A 13,790-nucleotide genomic window follows, 5' to 3' on the forward strand; every position below is an offset into this window, starting at 1 on the left:
ATGGTCCTCAAATTCTGCTTTTTCCCTTTCCCAAACACATCCTTTTATTGCCTGCCCAGGGATTCTGGGCTCCCAGAGGTGGCCAAAAGGAGGGGCTAAGGAACACGTTCATGACAGCCTAGGGTAGAAAGAGCTTGGACTTTGGCCTCAGACTTATCTTGGTTTGAATTCCAGTGCTGCTACTCACTGGCTATGTTAACACTTGCAAGTTATGCAAACACTGTGGACATTCACAGGTTTTATTTTCTGTAAAATCAAAACCAGTGTGCAATGATATAATGTTTGTAAAGATTAAGACATGTAAAGTAGCTCGCCCGGTATCCTTGGTGGATAATAAATATTGGTTTCTTTCTGCTTCCTTCTTTCAATTGGAGATGATGGAGATGAACTGGAGCTTGAAGCTGCCTTGTGGAAGGAGATGGAGGAGAAGGAGCCTTTGTGGGAAGTGACTGGGAAGGCAAAGCTCACCCTGCAGTGGCGAGTTGCCATGTGTAGACTGGTTGTTGCATCCTGAGTTCCTGGTTCACGGCCTAAAAAGAATGTAGGGTGAGGCTGGGCACAGTGGCTCACACCAGTACTCCCAAACTTTGGGAGGCTGAGGTGGGAGGATTGCTTGAGTACAGGAGTTTGAGACCAGCATGAGCAACATAATGAGATGTCATCTCTACAAAAAATACAAAAATTAGCCTGGTGTGATGGTGCATGCCTATAGCTCCACCTTCTCATGAAGCTGAGGCTGGAGGATCACTTGAGCCTGGGAGACTAAGGCTGCAGTGAGCAAGATCATGCCACTGCACTCCAGCCTGGGTGATGAAGTGAGACCCTGTCCCAAAAAAGAAAAGAAAAAAAGACTGTAAGGTGTTTTTCCAAAAGGCTAGTACTGGGCAGTGCCAGTCAGTTCTCTGACCCAGCCCTTAGAATACTTGTTACCCCCTAGTTTCCTGGAAGAGGGAACTATAAAGACTGAATGAGCAGGGTGGGAGGTGTGGGTGAGGCCCCACTCTCCGGGGTGGCCAGGATGCCTCAGCATGGGAGACACCCTCCAATGGAGCTGCGGGGCTGAGAATCAAGGTCCAGAAAGGAAGAGTATCTGGAACCCAGGAACATTCCTCAGGGGGATCTTTTTTTTTTTTTCTTTTTTTGAGATGGAGTCTCACTCTGTCGCCCAGGCTGGAGTGCAGTGGTGTGATCTTGGCTCGCTTCACCCTCCACCTCCCAGGTTTGAGCGATTTTCCTGCCTCAGCCTCCCGAGTAGCTGGGAGTACAGGTATTTTGTATTTTCAGTAGAGGCGGGGCAGAGTGAGACTCTGTCTCAAAAAAAAAAAAAAAGAAATGTTTGGAAAGGCATCAACAAAATATACTTACAGAATTAATGAATGAAGAACATTCATAACCCTGGTGCATAAAGAACATTTTCCCACATAATGCTTTCAATTTTCTCTAGGTCAGAAGGTGGGGAAAAGCTCTTACTGGTAGCTATTACTCAAAATGAACACAGGAGGTCTCCACTGCCATGCCTTGGCCTAAAAGGATCTTCATTTTCCTTGGAAGTCATTTGCATCTGCCTCTCATAAGACTGTTAACTTAGTCCTTAAGGTTCAGAACAAAAATAGAAAATGTTTATGTGGGCCGGGCGCAGTGGCTCACACTTATAATCCCAGCACTTTGGGAGGCTGAGGCGGGCGAATCACATGAGGTCAGGAGTTTGAGACCAGCCTGACCAACATGGTGAAATCCTGTCTCTACTAAAAATACAAAATCAGCTGGGCGTAGTGGTGCTTGCCTGTAATCCCAGCTACTCGGGAGGCTGAGGCAGGAGAATTGCTTGAACCCGGGAGGCGGAGGTTGCAGTGAGCCAAGATCGCGCCATTGCACTCCAGCCTGGGCAATAAGAGTGAAACTCCGTCTCGGGGGTGCAGGGGGGTGGAAAAAGAAAACATTTATGTGCTGCTCTGGGAGATTCATTTTGACCAGATATCCAACTCTGAGCATTCAGGCTCTGATTTTGCCTGAAAGTGTAAGTTTTATGCCAGAGAACCATCTAGGCAAATGTTCAGTGATGACTAAATGGCAGAGATGGAAAATGTAAGACATTCCCAGTCACCTCCCAAGGAAAACGATTTCCTGTGTTGCACATGGAGGATCGGGTAAGCAAGCACCCCACTGCTATGGCCTGGGAGGGGGGCACCATTTGAGAAAGGATTCAAAGAGAAAAAAATGAGACTGGGTGTGGCGGCTCATGCCTGTAATCCCGGCACTTAGAGAGGCCGAGGCAGGAAGATCACTTGAGCCCAGGATTTTGAGACCAGCAACATGGTGAGGCTCTGTCTTCACAATAAATAGAAAACTTAGCTGGGCGTTGTGGTGAACGCCTGTGGTTTCAGAACTACTTGGGGGGGCTGAGTTGGGAGGACCCTTTCAGTGCAGGAAGTTGAGGCTGCGGTGAGATATATAATTGCACCATTCACTCCAGCCTGGGTGACAGAGAACCTGTCTCAAAAGAGAGAGAGAGACAGAGAGAGAGAGAGAGAGAGAGGGAGAGGGAGGAACAGGGCTGTGTTCACGAGTTCTTTACCGATGAGGACTGATGAGGTTTGGGTGCCATTCTGCTCAATAAGCTAAAAGAAACAGGATGTTTTCTAATAAAATTCCATCTCTGTATCAGAGCCCAGCAGGCCTGCCTCACCTGGATCTCCTCTCACCTGCTGCTGCCTGGATTCAGTCTCAGGCACTGTCTGTCTCTCCCATGCCCTTCACCTGGTTGGTCTCCTTTCAGGCTTCAGGGTAAATGTTTCTTCCTCAAAGAGTCTCTCCCAGAATTCCCCTATCTCAGTAGATCTCCCCATTATTCTCTATCACTGGCCCCTGGTTTTATCCATCAAAGAACTTTCATTATTTTTATTTTATTTTATTTTTTGAGACAGAGTCTTGCTGTTGTCGCCCAGCCTGGAATGTAATGGCGCAATCTTGGCTCACTGCAACCTCTGCCTCCTGGGTTCAAGCAATTCTCCTGCCTCAGCCTCCTGAATACAGGTGCATGCCACTACGCCTGGTTAAGTTTTGTATAAACTCACCTAGGGCAGGAGTACCATCTGTTTCATTCACTGGTGCATACTGTTGAAAGGAAAACTTCAGCTGAATTAAATTTAAAGGAGTTTAATTGAACAAGGAATGATTCGTGAATCGGGCAGACCCCCAGAATCACAGCCGATTCACGGAGACTCCAGGGTTGCCTTACGGTCAGAACGAATTTATAGACAAAAAAAGGAAGTGATGAACAGAAATCGGCAGTGAGGTGCAGAAACAGCTGGATTGGTTACAGGTTGGCATTTGCCTTATTTGAACACAGTTTGAATACTCAGCGGTCTGTGAGTGGGTTGAAGTATGGCCACTGGGATTGACTCAGGTGTTGTTACAGGTGCATGCTCCCAAGTGAGGTTTTCAATCTTGCCCGCCTATTAAGCCAGGTTGCAGTTTATCTACAAGGATTCAAATATAGAAGTATGGAGTCCTTCTCAGGCCATATTTAGTTTGCTTTAACAATGTGTACCTAGCACATAGTAGGTACGTAATGCAGAATGGCTGAATCGAGCTTAATAAGGAAATAACTAATGGTGGGTGAATGAGGTGCTTGTGAATAAGGAAAGTGGCACTAGGAGCTTCTAATCATTTAACGATTATTAATACATTAATAGAAAATTAATGCAAGTTCCCCAGTCATTTATGTCCAAAAGTGAGGTATATTATCTGCCTTAAATCTGGTATTCTTTACCTAGATCAGCCTTCAAGGCTTCACTTGTGATGAGAGAACTGGGTATGAAGCAAGTGGGCTGAAGCGAACAGAAAAAGAATTTACTCTGAAGCCTGTGGAATGTGTTTGTCATAGGCAGAGAGAGAGAGTCGGAACTCTAAAGCCTCTACTGGTCATGGGGTAGATGCGGTCCAATTAAGTTCTTTGCATTTGCCTAGGACAGTGGTTCACAAATTTTGGTATCAACGAGAACAGTTAACTTCTATTTATTTATTTATAATAGATGGGCTATGCACCCTGAAGGAGGAAAGAGGAGATTGAAAGTTCAGGAACACAACAAGATGAAAACAACATTTTTGTTTTGAGACAGGGTCTCACAGCTGGGTGTGGTGGCTCACACCTGTAATCCCAGCACTTTGGGAGGCCGATGCAGGTGGATCACAAGATCAGGAGATTGAGACCATCCTGGCTAACATGGTGAAATCCCATCTCTACTAAAAGACAAAAAATTAGCCAGGTGTTGTGGCAGGCACCTGTACTCCCAGCTACTCAGGAGGCTGAGGCAGGGGAATTGCTTGAACCCAGGAGGTAGAGATTGCAGTGAGCCGAGACCATGCCACTGCACTCCAGCCTGGTGACAGAGTGAGACTCCATCTCAAAAAAAAAAAAAAAAAAAGAGATAGACAGGGTCTCACTCACTCTGTTGCCCAGGCTGGAACACACTGGCCTTATCTTGGCTCACTGCAGCCTCAACCACCCGGGCTCAAGTGATCCTCTCACCTCAGCCTCCTGAGTAGCTGGGACTGCAGGCATGTGCCACCGTGCCGTGCTAATTTTTTTTTTAATTTTTATTTTTAGTAGAGTTGGGATTTCGCCAGGTTGCGCAGGCTGGTCTTGAACTCTTGAGCTCAAGCTATCCACCCACCTCAGCTGTCCAAAGGGCTAGGATTACAGGCATGAGCCACCGCGCCTGGCTAGAACAGTTAACTTTTATCAAGCACTTCCTAGGTACCAGGCATCACGCTAAACACTTTTCAGGTAATTATTGTGGTTAATTCTCACAAGAAAACTGTGAGTTGGGTACTAATATTATTTCCATTTACCGATGAGGAAACTGAAGCACAGAGAGGTGCTGTAATTAGTCCAAGCTTGCTGTGGTTTGAGTGTGTTGCCTCAGTGACTCTGCACATCAAGCCTGGGGCCACTTCTCTGGAGGAAGGGTTTCCATGGCTTCCCTGAGGCCTCAGCAGGCCTTGGCCCCTGGGTGTGTGAGTTCTCTCTTTGAATCCTGGGAACCTTGGCCCACATCCGGGGTGGCAACTCCACACCTCAGGCTGGACCAACAGATGTGAATGTGGTGTGCAGGACAGGGGGCCCTCTTCAGAATTTTGCCCACAAACAACCACGGTTTGGGTAGAATAAGTACAGCTAAATGGGTGGAGAATGAAAGACAGGCATAAAGGAAAGCTCTAAGTCCAGATACAAAGTGGAGGCTGCGAGGATAAGGGCAGTGGAAAGACCACGGGCTTGAGAGCCAAGATAACCCAAATTAGCATGCCAGTGCTTTGCTAGTGAGATGATCTTAACAAGTTACTTAATCATTCGGAGTCTGTTTTCTTGCTGATAAAAGAGAGATAATAACCTACACAGAAGACCTGGAACTATCTCAGTGCTTTCTAAAATATGTTAGGAAAGAGGAAACAAGTGTCAAGGAAAAGAATGTGGTTTAAGAAAATAGATAAAAGGAAGATGAGTTTGCAGAGAAAACCTCCATGCTGAATGAATTCCTGGAAATTGATTGCTTCATCCGTGCCTAACATCTCTAGGTCAAAGGGGCAGAATGTTTGACTTAAAGATAAGATGAACAGCCAGGACCTATTACCAATTTAACATTGTTTTTAGACTCACATCAGAAAAAGCTAACACGAAACTACATTCGTAAGGTGGCATAATATCATAAGGACAGAAATTAGAAAGTAAAGTACTTGATTGCCTTATTTTTTTACTATTATTTTTTAAACAGAGATTGGGTCTTGCTATATTGGACCAGGCTGGTCTTGAACTCCTGGCCTCAAGCAACCCTCCTGACTTGGCTTCCCAAAATTTTGGAATTACAGGCATGAGCCACTGCAGTAGCCCTGACTGTTTTAAATAGAAGAAGGTAAAGTATTTTCTCACAAAAATTTCTGAATGTGGGAGGCAGCCTACTGACATTTTTTCATGTAAAATCTCCACTTTACAGATCCACCAAATACCAGTATGCTTTTATATTCCTTACCCTGCAGAATCCTATGCATGTGACCAAGCAAACCCTGCTTCTGTGTGTGATGATTGTTCTGCTTGTTTGTTGAGTTTCATGTGAAATTTGAGTGGGGCTCGCACTGCTGGTGATATCCCAAGGCATCTCATTCAGCTCTCATCATTGCTTTTATTTATTTACTTTTTTTTTTTTTTTTTTTTTTTTTTTGAGACAGAGTCTTGTTCTCTCACTCAGGCTGGACTGCAATGGTGCAGTCTTGGCTCATTGCAACCTCTACCTCCTGGATTCAAATGATACTCAAGCCTCAGCCTCCTGAGTACTGGGATTACAGGTGCCCACCACCACACCCAGCTAATTTTTTTTTGTATTTTTAGTAGAAACAAGGTTTCACCATGTTGGCTAGGCTGGTGTCAAACTCCTGGCCTCAACTGGTCTGCCCACCTCGGCCTCCCAAAGTGTTGGGATTACAGGCATGAGCCACTGTCCTCAGCCCACCATGGCTTTTAAACGTGCTTGTAAGACTTCACCATCCTCACATGCTTTAGAAAAAGGTATTTTGAGCAGTGAGTGTGCAAGGCAGGTTTTCCATGCTGAATTTTATCATTTTAATTAACAATAGTTAACATTTTCCACTAGTGTTACCAGAAAGGGGTCCCTATCCAGACCCCAAGGGAGGATTCTTGAACCTTACGTAGGAAAGAATTCAGGGCAAGTCCGTAGAGTAAAAGTGAAAGCAAGTTAATTAGAGAAGTAGAGAAACAAAAGAATGGCTACTTCATAGAGCAGCAGTATGGGCTGCTCAACTTAATATACTTATAGTTATTTCTTGATTATGTGCTGAACAAGGGGTAGATTATTCATGAGTTTTCTGGGAAAAGGACAGAGATTTCCCAGAACTGAGGGAACAGACTATATAGGGTAACCTCTATATAGGGTCTTTTAGAGTATATAGACTATAGTCTTTTAGACTATCTAGGATAACTTCTATATAGGGTAACTTTACAAATGCCATGCACTTATAAACTGTCATGGCACTGGTGGGAGTGTCTCTTACCACGTTAGTGTAATTGTGATATAATGAGCAGTAAGGACGACAAGAAGTCACTTTCATCACCATCTTGGTTTGGGCTGGTTTTGACCAGCTTCCTTACCGCATCCTGTTTAATCGGCAGGGTCTTCGTGACCTGTGTCGCATGCTGACCTCCTATCTTATCCTGAGACTAACCTTCTGGGAATGTGGCCCAGGAGGTCTCAGCCTTATTTTCCAAGCCCCTATTCAAGATGGAGTCACTTGGGTTCAAACACCTCTGATGGATGGGTACGGTGGCTCACACCTGTAATCCCAGTATTTTGGGAGGCTGAGGCGGGTGGATCACCTGAGGTCAGGAGTTCAAGACCAGACTGGCCAACATGGCGAAACCCCGTCTCTACTAAAAGTACAAAAATTAGCAGAGCATGGTGGCACGTGCCTGTAATCCCAGCTACTCAGGAGGCTGAGGCAGGAGAAACACTTGAACTCAGGAGGTGGAAGTTGCAGTGAGCTGAGATTGTGCCACTGCACTCCAGCCTGGGCAACAGAGTGAGACTCTGTCTTAAAAAACAAACAGACAACAACAAAAAAAACACCTCTGATACTAGTAGTAATAATAGCTATACTTATTGAGTACTGACTAATCCTACCAGCATCTTTAGGAGGCATAGGAATTATTATCTTCATTTTACAGATTAGGAAACTGAGGCACAATGAAGTGAAGTATCTTGCCCAAAGTCATTTGGCTGGTAGGAGAAGAAGCTGGACCAGTGCTCAAGGTTTCTAGCTGCAGATGCTTCTCTTCTGCTGTAAGACAATCCAGGGCTCAGCACAGGACTATAAATCCACAATACCCTGGGTAAGGCTTAGCTCTCAAACATTTCGCTTTCCAATTCACTTGAGGGCTAGGTGACTGATTGTTCTCCATCCTCCCCAACCCTCCAAGCCCCCAACCATGCTACGGATTTTGAATCACCATCCTTGAGGTTTGTTTGGTCCCTTGCCCAATATATACATTTATCTAGTGACTGCGCTCATGATGAACCTACACATGGTCATAGGATTACACAGGGAGTTCACCTAAAAGCTACAAAACCAAAGATTACTCATCAGGAGCACCAGGGCTAACGATTCTCTGGCTGATGTTGAAATTTAACACCAACTGTGGAGTTCAGTGTGTTGGATAAGGGGTTGGCAATGTGTGATACTATCAAGCTTCAGACCAAACCAAAGACCTTTCATGTATGAAGCTCTGTCTGACACAGCTCTAAACATGGCCCCAAACACCACTTTGTTGTACTGAGCAATTACCTCCACCTTCTCCTGGAGTTCTAGGCCAGTGGATATGTCAAATAGCCATAAGCACCTTTTATCTTTTTCTTTTCTTTCTTTTCTTTTCTTTTTTTTTTTTCTGAGATGGAGTCTCACTCTGTCGCCAAGGCTAGAGCTCAGTGGCACGATCTCGGCTCACTGCAACTTCCATCTCCTGAGTTCAAGCAATTCTCATGCCCCAGCCTCCTGAGTAGCTGGAACTACAGGTGCATACCAACACTCCTGGCTATTTTGTATTTTTTGGTAGAGATGGGGTTTCACCATGTTGGGCTGGGCAGGTTGGTCTCAAACTCCTGACCTCAAGTGATCCACCTGCCTTGGCCTCCCAAAGTGCTGAGATTTCAGGTGTGAGCCGCTGGGCCTGGCCTAAGCACTTTTTATAGTGTGGCAATTATTTGAGCATTCAGATTTCCAAAGTAGGATGCATGTGGATGGTGAGTAAATGGTAGCAGTATTCAAATAAGAGTGGGATGCAGCAGTCAGGAATGATGCCCATTCTTTTAAACCAAGACCTTGAGTGGGGAAGGCAAGTCAACCAACACTGACTGTAGGATCAACTCAAAAGCTGGTCTTTACATGGGAACACATTCTGGTTGCTCTAATGGCTTTAAGTCTTAGCATCCATTACTCCAACATATACTGTGTTTTTGACTGTGACTGTAACTACCAGCCCATATCTAAGGTGCATTTGCATGTCATACTTTTCCCTTTTTGATGTAGCCGTGATAACCATCAGCATGCTTTGTTCAAGTACTTCATATTCAGTAGGACTTACCAGATAAGAAACTCAGGAGCTGCTCCTCTCTTAGCCAATGAGAAACTCAGTTGCTGCTCCTCCCAGGGGCACTTATCTTTAGTTGAGTTAGCCTTTAATCAGATTGCCATTATGACTGGGCTCTGTTCTGAAAGAAAGACCTCATAAATCTTGTTTGATGATGCCAAGTCAGTCATGTCTATTTGCAGATTTCAAAAATTATTTCTAAGAATTCAGGCTAGGTGTGGTGGCTCATGCCGGTAATCCCAGCACTTTGGGAGTCCAAGATGGGCAAATTACTTGAGCTCAGGAATTGAGACCAGCCTGAGCAACATGGTGAAACACCATCTCTACAAAAAAAAAAAAAAAAAATGACAGGCGTGGTGGTGGGTGCCTGCGGTACCAGCTACTCAGGAGGCTGAGGTCAGAGGATTACCTGAGCCCAGGAGGTCAAGGCTGCAGTGAACCAAAATTGCATCACTGCACCCAAGCCCGGATGACAGAGTAAGACACTGTCTCAAAAAAGAAAAGAAAATAATTCAATAGCCATTAGGGTAGGCTTTGCATAATCACATAGACAAAAATGTCCTCTTTTGCTGGGCATGGGGACACACACCTGTAATCTCAATACTTTGGGAGGCCGAGGTGGGTGAATCACCTGATGTCAGGAGTTTGAGACCAGCCTGAGCAACGTGGTAAAACACCATCTCTACTAAAAATACAAAACAAACTAGCAGGATGTGGTGAATCATGTGGTATGTTCCCTGCTACTTAGGAGGCTGAGGCATGAGAATCACTTGAACCTGAGAGGCAGAGGCTGCAGTCAGCTGAGACTGCACCATTGTACTCCAGCCTGGGCAACAGAGCCAGACTCCATTCCACCCCCCTACCCCCCAAAAAAGTCCTCTTTTCCTTTGAATATATACTCTTTCTTTTTGTAAAGACAATCTACCATTTTATATTAGTCTGTTCTCATGCTGCTAATAAACACATACCCAAGACTGGGTATTTTATAAAGGAAAGAGGTTTAATTGACTCACAGCTCCACATGGCTGGGGAGGCCTCACATTCATAGCAGAACGCAAAGGAGGAGCAAAGTCACATCTTGCATGGCAGCAAGCAAGAGAGAATGAGAGCCAAGTGAAAGGGGGAACCCCTTATAAAAACAACAGATCTTGAGAGATTTATTCACTACTACGTGAACAGTATGGGGGAACCTCCCCCATGATTCAATTATCTCCCACTGGGTCCCTCCCACAACACATGGGAATTAGGCGAGCCACAATTCAAATGAGATTTGGGTGGGGACATAGCCAAACCATATCATTCCACCCCAGCCCCTGCAAAATCTCATGTCTTTACATTTTAAAACCAATCATGCCTTCCCAATAGTCCCCCAAAGTCTTAACTCATTTCAGCATTAACTCAAAAGTCCACAGTCCAAAGTCTCATCTGAGATAAGGGAAGTTCCTTCCACCTATGAGCCTGTAAAATCAAAAGCAAGTTAGTTACTTCCTAGATATAATGGGTGTACAGGTATTGGGTAAATACACCCATTCCAAATGGGATAAATTGGCCAAAATGAAGAGGCTAAAGGTCCCATGCAAATCCAAAATGCAGCAGGGCAGTCAATTCTTAAAGCTCCAAAATGATCTCCTTTGACTCCATGTCTCATATCCAGGTCACAATGATGCAAGAGGTGGGTTCCCATGGTCTTGGGCAGCTCCACTCCTGTGGCTTTGCAGGGTACATCCTTCCTTACAGCTGCTTTCATGGGCTGGCATTGAGTGTCTGTGGCTTTTCCAGGCACATGGTGAAAACTGTCAGTGGATCTTTCATTCTGGGGTCTGGAGGCTGGTGGCCCTCTTCTCACAGCTCCACTAGGCAGTGCCCCAGTGGGGACTTTTTGTCAGGGCTTCTACCCCACATTTTCCTTCCTCACTGCTCTATCAGAGGTTCTCCATGAGGGCCCCACCCCTGCAGCAAACTTTTGCCTGGACATCCAGACATTTCCATACATCCTCTGAAATCTAGGTGGAGGTTCCCAAACCTCAGTTTTTGATTTCTGTGCACCCACAGGCTCAACACCACGTGGAAGCTGCCAAGGCTTGGCGCTTGCACCCTCTGAAGCCATGGCCTGAGCTGGATCTTGGCCCCTTTTAGTCATGGCTAAAGTGGCTGGGACACAGGGCACCAAGACCCTAGGCTGCACATAACATGGGGGCCCTGGGCATGGCCAGGAAACCATTTTTTCCTTCTAGGCCTGAGGACCTATGATGGGAGGGGCTGCCTCAAAAGTCTATGACATGCCCTGGAGGTATTTTCCCTATTATCTTAACAATTAACATTAAGCTCCTCATTACTTATGCAAATTTCTGCAGCTGGCTTGAATTTCTCCTTGGAAAATTGGATTTTCTTTTCTATCACATGGCATCATCAGGCTACAATTTTTCCAAAATTTTATGCTGTCTCCCTTTTAAAACTGAATGCTTTTAATAGTACCTAAGTCACCTGTTGAATGCTTTGCTGCTTAGAAATTTTTTTCCACCAGTACCCTAAATCATCTTCCTTAAGTTCAAAGTTCCACAGACCTCTAGGGCAGGGGCAAAATGCCACCAGTCTCTTTGCTAAAACATAGCAAGAGTCACCTTTACTCCAGTTTCTAACAAGTTCCTCATCTCCATTTGAGACCACCTCAGCCTGGACTTCATTGTCCATATCACTCTCAGCATTTTTGTCAAAGCCATTCAACAGTTCTCTGGAGAGTTCTAAACTTTCCCACATTTTCCTGTCTTCTTCTGAGCCCTCCAAACTCTTCCAACCTCTGCCTGTTACCCAGTTCCAAAGTCGCTTCCACATTTTTGGGTATCTTTATAGCAGCGCCCCATTCTATCAGTACCAATTTATTGTATTAGTCTGTTCTCACATTGCTAATAAAGACATATCTGAGACTGCATAATTTATAAGGAAAGAGGTTTAATTGACTCACAATTCCACGTGGCTGGTGAGGCCTCACAATCATGGTGGAAGGCAAAGGAGGAGCAAAGTCAAGTCTTGCATGGCAGCAGGCAAGGGAGAATGAGAGCCAAGTGAAAGAGGAAACCCCTTATGAAAACATCAGATCTCATGGACTTACTCACTACAAGGAGAATTGAATTATCTCCCACTGGGTCCTCCTTTCTATGACACATGGGAATTACGGGAGTTACAATTCAGGATGAGATTTGGGTGGGGACACAGGCAAACCATATGATATTTATAGTGTGATAACATTTGAATAGTATTAATTGGTAGATATAGGTGGTATGGTTTGGCTGTGTCCCCACCCAAATCTCATCTTGAATTGTAATTCCCACAATTCCCACATGTTGTGGGAGGAACCCAATGGAGGTGACTGAATTATGGGGGCTGGTCTTTCCTGCGGTATTCTCGTGATAGTGAATGAGTCTCACAAGATCTGATGGCTTTAAAAGGGGCATTTCCCTGGATAAGCTCTCTTCTCTTGTCTGCCACCATGTGAAACATGGCTTTCACCTTCCACCATGATTGTGAGGCCTTCCCAGCTACATGGAACTGTAAGTCCATTAAACCTCTTTCTTTTGTAAATTGCCCAGTCTCAGGTATGTCTTTATCGGCAATGTGAAAATGGACTAATATGATAGGTCATCTGGATTAAGATGCCATCAAACCCCTAGTGCAGAACATGAAAGTGACTCTAGGTATATTTGTCTCATTCTTTAATAATTTTACATTCTCACAGTTTCACATTGTGCTACGTCTACACAAATCCTAAGGATGTCATGAACAAACAATAAGGCAGATCAACCCTTGGTGATATGTATGTAGCTATGTTTTTTTTAATTTTAATGAATTTGTGGTCTTTAGAGATAATGGGCAAAAGTAATTTATGGATGGACCTGGAGCCTGGCAGTCCAAGCCTTTTCCTGAAGAGGGAGGGACCTACTCAAGGCATCCACTGCAGAGCACATCCCTGGTGACTGTAAACCTGTGGCATCTGGCTTGCTGGCTTTTGCACTTTCCTTAGGGATCTGTCTGGCACCCACCATGGCTCTGGCTCTGGATTCAAACCCCTCTTTTCATAAATCCTGACTGCATGGAAAGCATGTTGTAAACATGCTCATGTAGAAATGGAAACAACTGGAGAATTTGTATATGGGCCTTCCCTGGTGATTAATTTCAATTGGCAATAAGAGCCACAACCTAAAGGAATTGAATGTTTGAGGAATTCAAAGAGTCGCTTCTATGGGGGCATGTGTGTGTGTACATGTGCACATGTCTATGAATTAAGTTATACACAGACTTTGAATTTCATGGCCAGATGACCAGCTTCTTCTCAAATCTGAAAAAAAAAAAAATGCATTTAAAGTTTCACCCAATTGGGCTCGCAGCTGTTTGAACAGTTTCTTCCAGCATTATGTCCCTATGCCCTGCAGCCTAATATCTTCTTAAGTTCATCTCCCCCCAGGCACAGCCTTGTTCCAGCCACACAGTAAACCCTTGCCCTGTACTCTGCCCCCATCATCCTCATCCTGACTGAGAACTAAGCTCTGATTTTTTTTATCTTGCCCAAATTCCTATCTAAGGGGTCTGGAGAGTCATGCCCTACAACCATAAATTCTCATCAGATGGGTTTTATTTAGCC

This window comes from Trachypithecus francoisi, unplaced genomic scaffold (genome assembly GCF_009764315.1).
Source record: "Trachypithecus francoisi isolate TF-2019V2 unplaced genomic scaffold, Tfra_2.0 Lachesis_group13, whole genome shotgun sequence".
NCBI classification, from domain to species: Eukaryota; Metazoa; Chordata; class Mammalia; order Primates; family Cercopithecidae; genus Trachypithecus; species Trachypithecus francoisi.